General features: G+C 35.8%; 1 protein-coding gene across 5 annotated transcripts in view; it reads left to right on the forward strand.

Annotated features, from left to right (window-relative positions):
• RABGAP1 (RAB GTPase activating protein 1) overlaps positions 1-12,354 on the forward strand; it is a 177,838-nt gene that overhangs the window by 35,884 nt on the left and 129,600 nt on the right. The window lies entirely within an intron of this gene.

The following is a 12,354-nucleotide window of genomic DNA, read 5'->3' on the forward strand; positions in this document are numbered from 1 at the left end:
TCAAATGCTTACCGAGCCACCCAAGCACCCCATGATAAAAATATATTAAATTAACTTTGGTGTTGGTTGCTCCTCTCTGTGAATATACTGGAAACCATAGAATGTATGCTTTAAGTAAGTGAGTTGTATACGAATTATATCTGGCCTACTCTTTGGAGAATTGGCAGTAAAGAGACAAGACTGGTCGATAGTAAGAAGAGTAGATAAAGGCTGTTTTAGTCAGGGCGTCTGGGTGGCTCAGTTTGTTAAGCCTCCGACTCTTGATTTCGGCTCAGGTTATGATCTCATGGCTCTGATTCAGGGTATATTTCAAGGTAGAACTGATAGGGTGGGCAAATTAGATGTGGGATTTGAAGCAAAGAGGGAAATAAATGATGGTTTCTAGATTTTGGTCTGAGCTGTAAGGTATATGGTAGTGCCATTTACTAAAATGGAAAGAGATAGGACCAGGATCAGGTTAAAGGGATCAGAAGTTCAGGATGTTGATGAGATTGATCCTCCAGAGTGACTGTGACTAGCATCAACAGTATATAGATGGTATTTAAAGCTGTGGGACTGGGTGAGATCACCCAGAGTGAGCATTAGAAACTGAAGAGTTAGTGAAGAGCTGATTCTTGGAGGACTTCAGCATTGAGAGATGGAGATAAAGAGAAGCCAGCAGAGAAGAGTGAGAGGATATAACTAGTGAGATACAAAGAAAACTAGGAGATTTGGAGTGCCTTGGGAGAGAAATGAAGAAAGTGTTTCAAGAGAGTGGGAATAACCAGGTATGTTAGATTCTGCTGAGAGGTTGCTTTAGATGGTGACTGAAGAATGATAGGATAGAGGCCTGGGTGATCCTTAAGAAGGGTGTTTTTTTGCTTGTTTTTTTTTTGTTGTTGTTTTCAAGAGAGATGAGATCATTAGCATTAGTGTGGGTTGGGTTGTAAGTGGTAGCTGAGGAAGAAATGGTGATAGTATAGACAACTGTTTTAAGGAGTTTTGCTAAAAAAACAAAAACAGAAAAATGGAGTGGTAACTGAAGAGTAATAGGGATTCCAGTGAGAGATTTCCTGATATGTGTGTACTGATAAGAGTTATTCAGTAAAGAAGGGGACATTACTGGTACCAGAGAATTGCTAAGTCTTTGGTTAGGTTGGGAAGAGAGATTTCCTGTGTGTAAGTGGAGGGGTTAACCTAGGAGCAATTTCTGTAATATGAAGGAAGACAGCATAAATGAGTACACATGCAAATAGATGAGTCTTCTCTCTTTTTGGAGAAGACTTAAAATTGTCTTGTTAATTTTTGAAATACTGTTTGACTTACTCTTCCTGTTTCTAATTTGATGAATCATTTATGGTAAATGGGAAAGACCCTCAGGGCTCCTGCAGAGAACTTTTTTTGTGCTCTCTCATATCTTGTTTACTGAAAAGAAATGTTCTGTTTTTTAGACCAGGAAATTGAGCAATATGTTCTACAAATTAAAAATGTTTCCTGTATGTATTTCCATGTATTTTCAGTACATCTGGACAGTATATTGGTTTACTGTATGTAGAAATGGTAAGTGGAGAAGTAATAGAATTATTGTTGAATCTTTGATATTTTCATCAAAGTCAAGTATAATAGGATTACTGCAAACGTGTTGCTCAGTGATGCGGATGACTCTTTTTAAAACCGTTGTCTCAGCCACTACTAGATTGTAAAATTGCATTGGATTTAGAAAATACATTTTTTCCCCAAATTTTTATTTAAATTCTAGGTAGTTAACATATAGTATAATTTTGTTTTCAGGAGTAGAATTTAGTGATTCATCACCTTCATATAACACTCCAGAAAAATACATTTAAAAGTCTGTCATTCATCCACCCCAAAAGTCCTAATTGAGTGTTTTGTTGAATTATTCAGTTGATAGCTAGTAATCCACCAAATGCTGTTTTTAGGCACCGAAGTTGAGAACTCCCCATTTTTGGAACTATGATGACCTAGAAAACCTAAAAATGTCCTAGTACGAAATATTTAGGAGAGCTGGATGAAATATAACAAATACCTTTCATAGCTATATTCACAAGAAAGTAATCTTGAAAGAATAATAGCAAAGAGGGACACTGAAAGCCAGAACTATACATATATGCTGGCACTGGGTCCGTACTGGGGGAATTTGCTGCTTTATGATCAGTGGGCTTGGGTTTTGACTAAATTGGAGAAGAGATAAAGCTTTGGGTTTTACAGAGAGGGGTGTTGGAACTGAGATTTCCTTATATAACACCTTCAGGCTAACTGAAAGGATAGATTTGGAAAAAATAACTTGTTTATAGTCATAGGAAGAAAATAAGGAAGCTTATATATTTTAGGTTGGGCACAGGTTTAGAGGGGAGTCTTGTTGATAACTTGTTCCAGTGGGCTTGCCTTCAGGTATTTGAGATTTGAATTTATACTACCTGCATGTTCCTGGGTTGGTAATACTCTCAGGGCTCCTGACAGAATCAATTGCAGAACTATCTGGAGGGACATGCTTGCCACCTAGGCTGCATGGTATTTCTACAGATAACTTTGATACAGAATATCAAACATTCCAAAATTTACAAAGACCCAGAGTAGGCAAACCCCAGCAGGATCAAATCTCACCAACACTTGCGCATTTGAATTATTAGCTGTAACTTTAAGATAGATATGATTTAAATGATTGAAAATTTAAAGAAAAATTTGAAAATATTAGGATAGAACAAAATTATTTAAAAATTTAATAAAAGACCAAGCAAACTTCATGAAAATCAGAGCAAGTAAAGGTACAACTGATGTGTTAAATAGTAGATTAGACATGGTTGAAGAGAAAATCAAGTACCTGCAAAATCAACCTGAGGAAATTACTCAGAAAATAGAATAGAGTGGGAGAAAAGGAAATAACTTGAGATAATAGCTGAATATTTTCCACAAGTGATAAAAGATACAGATCAGCTTCAAGAAACAGAGTGAGTCCCAATCAGGATGACAGTGGGGGCACCTGGGTGGCTCAGTCTGTGAAGCAACCCTCCAACTCTTGATCTCAGCTCAGGTCATGACCTAGTGTTTTGTGGGTTTGAGGTCCACAGCAGGCTTTGCACTGACAGCACAGAGCCTGCTTGGGATTCTGTCTCTCCCTCTCTTTGGTCCTCCTCCACTTTCTCTCAAAGTGAAAAAATAAACTAAAAAAAAAAAAAGGGTGACAGTGAAACTGCAGAATATCACAGACAAAGAGAAGCTCTTTAAAGGGTGAATGAGAATAGAGATCAATTGGACATGGTTCCTGCTTATATATATAAGCAGATGCTAAAGCTTAGGGTAGATATATATAAGCAGATGCTAAAGCTTAGGGTAGATGACAGTTCAGATTCTTGTTGCAGTGGATTGTAGTAGTCTTTGCTTTGTAACAAACTACCTCAGATCTCAGAACTGAGTGGCTTAAAACAGTTTATTAATTTTTAATGATTTTATGCATTGAGTGGGTTGTTTTGCTGGTCTTGTTTTGGTTCATATAACTTCATTCAATTGATACATTGGCTGAAGACTGAGCTTAATTGGGATGGCTGAGTCTTTTCCTGTAGTCTTTCATCTCAGACTTCGTCACGGCAGCATGGTGGTCCTAGGACAGATGTGGAAGCTATAAGGTATCTTTTAAGGTTAAGGCTTACAAATTACATGGTGTCACTTCTGCCACATTGTATTGATCACAGCAAGTCACAGGGCCAATCCAGGAAATAGACTATATCTCTTGATGGAGGAGCTGTAGAGATACTGTGGCTATATTTTTAATTTTCAACATTAATGCAGTTAGATAAATGCTACGGTAGAGATTAACAAAGGGTGCTATAGAACAAAGGATGGAAACTTGTCTCAGCTTGGGGGAGGAGTCTGGGAAAGCTTCTTGGAGAAGGTAATGCTTTAGTTAAGCCCTTTAAAGAAGAGCTTTATATGATGATGTAGTTATAAAAAACACAGGTATTTATCTTCATAAAGTGTTTTGACAATTCACATCAAAATCGGAAAACTTTCATAAATTCAGAACATGTTGTATTTTCTCTACCTGACTCCTCTTGTGTAGGAATATTATACCCTTAGCTCTTAATCAAAGATACTCTATAAATCTTGGTTGGGAGTACATTGATGAGCCAATACTTCTTCGGTGAAAAGTTCAGTTAGAGAATTTTTTAATCTTTTTCTTCTTGAAAAATCCACCAAACATTATTTTAGTTGGAAAGAAGTTGCCAACCTGTATTGAAATAGCTGATAAAGAAGTCACCCCTTCTCACTTAGCATTGCCTAAACTAATTTTCTGACTTTGTATCTGATATTACTTGCTTTAGTATCAGGTGATCTTGTCCTCTAATGTAGGTCTTTTATTCAGCAAACAGAGTAACTGAACCATGAACACACAGTTTAATTAAGGGGATCAGGATGATGGTGGGGAGACACATAAGGAACTATGTCATTATAAAATTCATCAAGTACCAGAATATAGATAAGAGCAGATTTATATGAGAACATAATTATTGCCTATTAAAGCGAAGAAAGGTTTCATAGAGTAGGTAACAATTTAGCAAAACCTTAAAGAATGATTAAGAATTACTCAAAGAAGTGAGTCTGTGAAATGTAGAAAAATCAACAGGCTTGAAAAAGGCCTAGGGTTATGATCACTGCATACAGTAGAATTGAACGTGCTTGCTTTCCTTTTTTCTCCCAAATGGACTTTCTGTTATTTGTTTTCTCTAATTATAAAAATAATGTCTGCTTTATACATAAAATTCAGACAGTATGAGACGTAAATAAAACCCAGTCATAATCCTATTATTTATCAACACAATCATAAATATTTTGGGTCTTTCTTAACTTTTCAGGATGAATTTACAAGGTGCTGTTCCTTCTCTTTCCCTTTTTAAGTTAATGTTAGTAATTCCTAATGATAATTTTAGGTTGTTTCTCTGGTCCTTCCTTCATGCAGTAAGATAAAAAGATGGATAGCCAGAACAGCTGCAATTTATAAATGACACAAGGAAATTCAGTGATTTATCAAAGATCGCAGAATGAGTATGTGAGTGGGTTTGAAGTCATTAACAATACTTTCCAGTATCCAAATGGGACTTCTGGTTCTTTTGTGCCTTGCTTTCTGGTAAAACTGAGATTTATGTACTTGTTTCAAGATGCCTTAGCTTTTACACTGAAGCTGAGTAAAATTACTCAGTCTGAACCATTTTCACTTCTATTTTCATTGCAGTCTGACACAAGTAGTGGGAACTGTAGATCATCAGGAATTTGTCTTTAATTTTCTCAACATCTGTGGATATCTCAAGTGCACACTGTCATTTCATAAGCATGCATTTCCTAAGACAAAATCTCTACTGGAAAAAGATCCCAAACTGCCTAACGTAGCTTTGGATAACTGTCAAATCAAGTGGTGCCTAGTTGGTATTGTTGCAGAGAACGGAAACGGGCTATAAAGTTAGAAGTAGAACATTAACACCAGGAAATGACTCTGGCTTTTGCCTTTGAAACGTTTTGTCCTTTGCTTCTATAAATGCAGTTTTGCTCTTAAGGAAATAGACCTGTAGCCAATTCTACCCTATAAATTATTACTTTTATTTGATACATTTAGAAAGGACAAGTGTTACTTCAGTAATGGGTCTTACACATAAATAGTAGGTGTGTTCTTAGTTTTCTCTGGATAATGGAAAGTGGAAGAACTGCTTTTTTTTTTTCTTGTTGTTGTTGTTGTTACTTGGTTTTTCAAACCTCCTCTCCAGAAGGTGGGTCAGAATTTATTTAGAAATAGCTGAAAGTGGGGGTTGCCTGCTGGCTCATTTGGTGGAGCATGTGACTCTTGATCTCAGGGTTGTGAGTTCAAGCCCTACGTTGGGTGTAGAAATTACTTAAAAATAAAATATTTAAGAGGTGCCTGGGTGGCTCAGTTGGTTAAGTGTCCGGTTCTTGATTTTGGCCCAGGTCATGATCTCATGGTTCCTGAGATTGAGCCCCACATTGGGCTCTATGCTGACAGCGCAGAATCTGCTTGGGACTCTCTGTCTCTCTTTCTCTGCCCCTTCCTGCTCATGCTGTCTCTGAAAATAAATAAACTTTAAAAAAATAAAATCTTTAAAAATAAAAGCTGAAAGTGATACTAATTGTATGCTTACTAATTGACAGGTACTGTGATGTAGAAATGAGATAATCCCTGTAAAAATCATATATAATGCCTTAATTATAAATAATAAATGCCCAGTAAGCATATTATTATTGTATCATTGAATCCTCATGACATGACAGTCCTATGAGATAGATATTAACACTTTCATTTTAGAGATGAGGCAGTTGTGGCTCCCAGAGGGTAATTTGCCCACAGCCAACAGTTAGTATCAGAGCCATGTCCCAAATTCAGCTCTTACCGTGGAGCCCAGGATTTAAGTACAGGCTGCTGTTCACATGGTCTATATGTGAATGGTGACTCTGGAGTTGTGCCATAAGCCAGCTCTTGTGCCCACTGTTTTTACTACCACCCTGCTTTATAAGCAGAATTATGAATAAATCACTTGCCATGCAGTCTCTGTCCTTACAAACATTTATGTCTGCGTTTACAGTAGCTGCTAAATTGGCTACTTTATATTTATTGGGTTTTTTTCCCCTCAATTCAGGACTATTTCTTAAAGTATTCTCCCCTCCTCCTCTTAATCTAGTTTACACAGAGATGAACATAAATCTGAATATGACCATTGATTTATCCATACATACCTGCTTTGCTTTTTTTATTTTTATATTTCTGTTAAGTTAGAAGTCTTTGTTGGGCTTCAAAATAAAATTGTTTTGTAGCATGCTAATTGGTCTTGCCCAGTATTCTTAGTAAATGTTAAACCTTTAATGATTCTCTGAATAATAGAAAATGATGCTTTGTTTTTGTTGTATTTAAGTAAACAAAGCTAAAATAAAGCATTCAGATTTCATTTTTTATAACTCAAAATCTGTAGAGTATCCAGTATCAAAATTGGTAAAATAATACTACTTTGGCTTCTATTCTTTGCATTTATAAAACTCATTTCAGTAAACCTATATTGCAGGTACACTGTGCAGTGAATCTATCCAAAGCTTTGGGAATAATGTAAAGATACCTTAAGAAGCAATCCCTGCCACCTAATCCAGACTGGTTCAAGGTCTGGTTCTATAAAACATGTATGCTCATATGGTAGCACTCCCTAAGGAGGGACTAATTAAACCCCATATAGTGGGGTTAAGATTTCCCAGAGGAGGTAACAGAATTTAAGCTTGTTCTTAACAGAAAGGAGAAGGAGAAGAGGACTTTCTAGGAAAGGGAACAGTCTATAGAGTCTTGATGCTTGAAAGTTTATGATATGTCTTAGGGAAGTTGAGTAATTTGACGTGTCTGGTAAGAGATGAAAGCATAAATTGGGCAGAGTTGTGAAAAATTCATAGAATATAGTTACAAATTTGGGCTTTATCTTATGGAAATTGAGGAAACATGGAAGGGTTTGATCAGAACTAAGGTTTGCAATTGTAACTTGAATGGCCATATGACAGATCAGAGGGGAGAAAGAAAGAAGGCAGGGAAACTCTTACCTTTCCAGTAGACTTATGTAAAATGAAAGAAGCTGTCCTGTGGTATTACCTACATAGAGGGTGGAAGAAATGCACAAGTGAGCAAGGATCAGTAAGCTTTGTGAGTATTGTGGGAATGAGAGGAGTGACGGGTGATTGTGCTCTTCATAGGCTCACTAAGTGGATAGTATTACAATTCACTGATTTAAAACAACAACAACAACAACAAAGCAACAACAAAGCAAGGGTGGCGCCTTGCTGGCTCAGTCTGTAGAGCATGTGACTCTTGATGTTGGGGTCGTGAGTTTGAGCCCCACAATGGCGTAGAGCTTACTTTAAAAAATAAAAAGAATACAGAAGGAGGATCGGACAGTGAGTTAAGTTTGACACACTAAGTCTGGAATATCTACCTGAAGAATTCTCTCCAGTAGGGAGCTAAGGAAGGGGTTGTAGGTATATATTAGGGATTGTTTGTATATCATTGGCCATAGATGAGGTGGCCACAGGAGAGCCTGTAAAATAAGGTTATTGCCAAAAACAGAACCCTGGATGAATATCTTTTGGGATGCAATAGAAAAAAGTAAATACTTTTGTTCTTTTTTTGTAGAAACCACTTTTTTTTTTCTAATTTTTAAAAAACAGACTTTATTTTTTAGCGCAGTTTTAGGTTCACAGCAAAACAAAGTACAGAGATTACTTCTATAATCCCTGCTCCCACAAATGCATAGCCTTCCCCACTATCAATATCCCTTTTCTATTTTAAGTTTATTGAGTTAAAGTTTACACACAGTAATATGCAGCCCTTTTAGGTGTATAGTTCTATAAGCTGTAGTGAATATAAACTCTTACATGACAACCACCACAATTAAGATACAGAATATTTTTACTATTCCAGAAAGTTCCTTTGTACTTTTTTTTTAGTGAATCCTCTCATCTCCTTCCTAGCCCCTGACAACCAATGATCTGATTTCCATCGCTATAGTTTGCCTTTTCCGGAATTCCATATAAATGGAACCTTACGGTATGATGGAGTTTTTTGTGTCTGGCGTCTTTTACTTGGAATAATCCATGTTATTGTGTGTATTAATAATTCATTCCTTTTTACTGCTGAGTAGTAAGCCATTATATAGCTATATGGCAGTTTATGCACTAAGCAGTTGATAAACATTTATAGTCAGTTTTTGGTGATTATCAATACTGCTATAAACATGCACAAAGAGGCACAGGTGTTAATTTTCTTTGGGTAAATACCCAAGGTTTTCAGTTGTCATGCATCTTTGCGAATTCTTGGTATTCTCAGTATTGTCTTGTTTTTAATTTTAGCCAATCTTATTAGGTGTATGGAGGCATCCTATTGTGGTTTCAGTTTCTCTACTGGCTAATGAATTGAGTTTCTTTCACGTGCTTGTTTGCCACCTTCATACTTTTTTTGGTGAAAATGCCCATTTTTTAAATTGGGTTGCTTGTTTCCTTAATGAGTTATGAGATATTCTGGGTAGATGTATTCTGGGTATAAATCCTTCATCAGAAACATGATTTGCAAGTATATTCTCCAAGTCTGTGGCTTGTGTTTTCATTCTCTTAGTAGTGTCTTTTGAGTAGAAGTTTCTAGTTTTGATAAAGCGTGTTTTATCATTTTTTTATGCTACTTTTTGTATTGTAAGAAATCTTTGTGTCTCAGGATTTTCATAGATTTTCTCCTTTGTTTTTCTTCTGTAGGTTATATAGTTTCAGGGTTTGCATTTAGATTGTGACCCATTTTGCATTAATTTTTGTATATGATGTGAAGTATTAGCTAAGATTCATGTCTTTACATAGGTATGGATGTCAGGCTAATTGTTCTAACACCATTTATTACCTTTCTCCATTGAATTACCTTGCCATCTTTGTTGAAACCAATTGGTCATATATATGTCAGTCTATTTCTGGATTCTGTTTTGTTCCACTGATCTGTATGTCTGCCCTTTACTAATATTGCAGTGTGTTGATTACTTTACCTGAAGCTACATCTGTTTTAGAGATGATTGTGTTATCTGTTAAGAATGCTCTTGGCAGCAAGGAACAGAAAAACCCTGCTTATGGTGGGTTTATTTTGTGTTAATAACAAGAAGTCTAGCAATAAGCGGTTGTTGGTTTATTTAAGCTATTCATCAATACCAGAGGTCAACAAACTATAGTCTGATGGCCTAATCTGGCCTGCCACCTGTTTTGTAAATAACCTGTGGAGGTTCTTCAAAATGCATATGCCCAGCCAGGCTCTACTAAGGTGGGAGGTGAGGGGAGGGAGGAAGGAGCAAATATTTGAATTTTAAAATGCCTCCTGGTAATATTAGTAATTATACTATAGAGTCATGGTTAAGAACCATTAACCTAAGGTTGATTCTTAAGACTGTGGTCCCCAGACTAGCAGTATCACTATCTCCTGGAAATTTTTAAAAAATACACATTATCAGGTCCACTCAGAATTACTGAATTGGAATTCATTTGGGGCCCAACACTTTGCATCATAAAAGTTCTCCACGTGATTCTGATGCATGTCAGAGTTTGAGAGCCTTGAAAGTCATTGTGAATTATTTCCCAGATAAGCCCAGGGAAGACTGTCTTTAGAAAGAAAACAACAGGGTACCTGGCTGGCTCAGTCAGTGGAGCGTACTGCTCTTGATACCAGGGTCATTAGATCAAGCCCCATGTTGGGCATAGAGATTACTTAATAAAAAAAAATTCTTTTAATAAAAAAACAAAAAGCTTAATTGGTTTAAGTATGTGTATTGTAATGTCACAGACAGTAATTCTGAAATTAAATTGAAGGTTCACAAATGATCTAACAAAATTGTTGAGTACTGTCTTGGACCTAATTATCCAAAGCATATGTTGCATTGCTATTTTTAAGCAGCTTTTAAAAATCACATGTTTGCATGTGAACATTTCTTTTTCCTAGTCCTTAAGGAAGAGTTAAGGAAATGGAACACAGTTCTTATGTTTATAGATTTTATAAATGAGAGAAGAATGCAAGATGAACATGTGTAAACACAAAATACAAACATATAAACATGTTTTCTCTCAGGGTTAGGTATATTTTTGTTATTGTCAAATAATATGAAAATGTACGCAGTCTATCCAGCAGAAAACTTGAGTTTAATTACCCTGTATACCAAAGAACAAAATAGTACTTCATAATATGTAAAATGTCTTCTCTTTGATTTAGTTTGCTCTTTTAGTGATGGCTTCCCCAGTTATAATTACTAATTACCTAAACATGGAATTGAATATCTTTTCTCCATCTGTGTTTAGGAAGCTGTAACTACTACTTATGTATGTTCTTTCTCTCCCCTTGGAAAACAGACTATCAAATAGACCATCTTTTATTTACTGCAGGTGATATAGTAATTCTTCTCCAGTTCTGAAAGAATAAGAGGCTAATTGGAACTAAGCTGTGGTTTGTTTTTCAGATGGTTTAAAAACTTGTGAAAGTAGAACTTCTGAAAAAAGAAATTTGATTGCACTTGGATGTGTAAGATCAGGCAGAACAAAGAATTACAATTACTTGACCTGCTTTTTAGTTCCATTAGCAGTGACTGTTAACATAAAATGAAATTCACGGAAATAAACATTGTAACCGAAGCCAAGAGGCTGAACACTTGTCTGGCCTTTATTTCTAAGGCAAGAGTAGCTGACATGTTAAATTTCCTTGGGAAATGTCAGCAAAAAAAGATTTAAAACTGTTTGTTTCTCAATTATAATTTATAGCCAAAGGAACTTGAAGCTTATAGGGTTATAAAACTATGTTTGAACAGGGTTCTTTGGTAGTCCAGAGGTGTCTGTTATTATTGACATTTTCTTCCTAACTTCTGTGTTGATTTTACTGAGAAGACCTCATTCTCTGTAACAATCTCATAGCCCCACCCATTTTAACTTTTTGTCAGGTTTAGTCTTCAGAAACCCTCCTAAATCAGCCCCCTTTTTTGATTATGACTTTTCCTAAATTAATTCCTTTGTTAAAATTTTTTTTAGTGTTTCTTGAATAAGCATTTAGTGACATTGCTGGGTTTTGTCACTTGTGGTTTTCCTTAGCATTGGAAAGCATTACTTCCTTGTTGAGCAACTAATAATAAACCATCATGACTCTAGACAAATAAATACTTGACATTACTGAAATGGAGTGCTTCTGTTGCTCAGGGCCATTTTATATGTACAAGCTTTATTCAGGTGTCTCAAAGAAACTGTTAATATCAGAGAAGCCTTCCTTAGACTTATTTATAGTAGGAATGGTAAAATACATGTGAAAATTTATTACCTACTAAGTCTGTTTCTATGATAACTTTGCAAGCGAACACATTTTCCCTTTTTCTTAAGGATGAGCGAAGCCCCTAAAGATAATCCCATTAGCAGTGTTATTTCTCAGCAGAGAAATAAAATTATGAATATTTTCATTGCTAGTTGAGGACACTGTAGAAAACTTCTGTTTTATCGCCATAATTTTATTTAAAATTTTTTTAAATTTACATCCAAGTTAGTTAGCATATAGTGCAATAATGATTTCAGAAGTAGAATCCAGTGATTCACCCAACAAGTGTCTTCCTTAATGCCCCTTTATCCATTTCTAATAACATTGACAGACTATCACATACATTTCCGGGCATTACTCTCAAATTCACTATACACTTTTTCATGAAAAACTGTATGTATTAAGGGAGCAGCTGCAGCTCTTACTGCAGATCTTGATTTATTCTGTTTTTAAAAAACATTCAGAAGATATCTTTGTATCAAAAGAAATGCTGACGATCTCTAGAATGTGGACCC

The sequence above is a fragment of the Panthera onca genome, chromosome D4 (assembly GCF_046562875.1).
Source record: "Panthera onca isolate mPanOnc1 chromosome D4, mPanOnc1 haplotype 2, whole genome shotgun sequence".
In the NCBI taxonomy this organism is placed as follows: Eukaryota; Metazoa; Chordata; class Mammalia; order Carnivora; family Felidae; genus Panthera; species Panthera onca.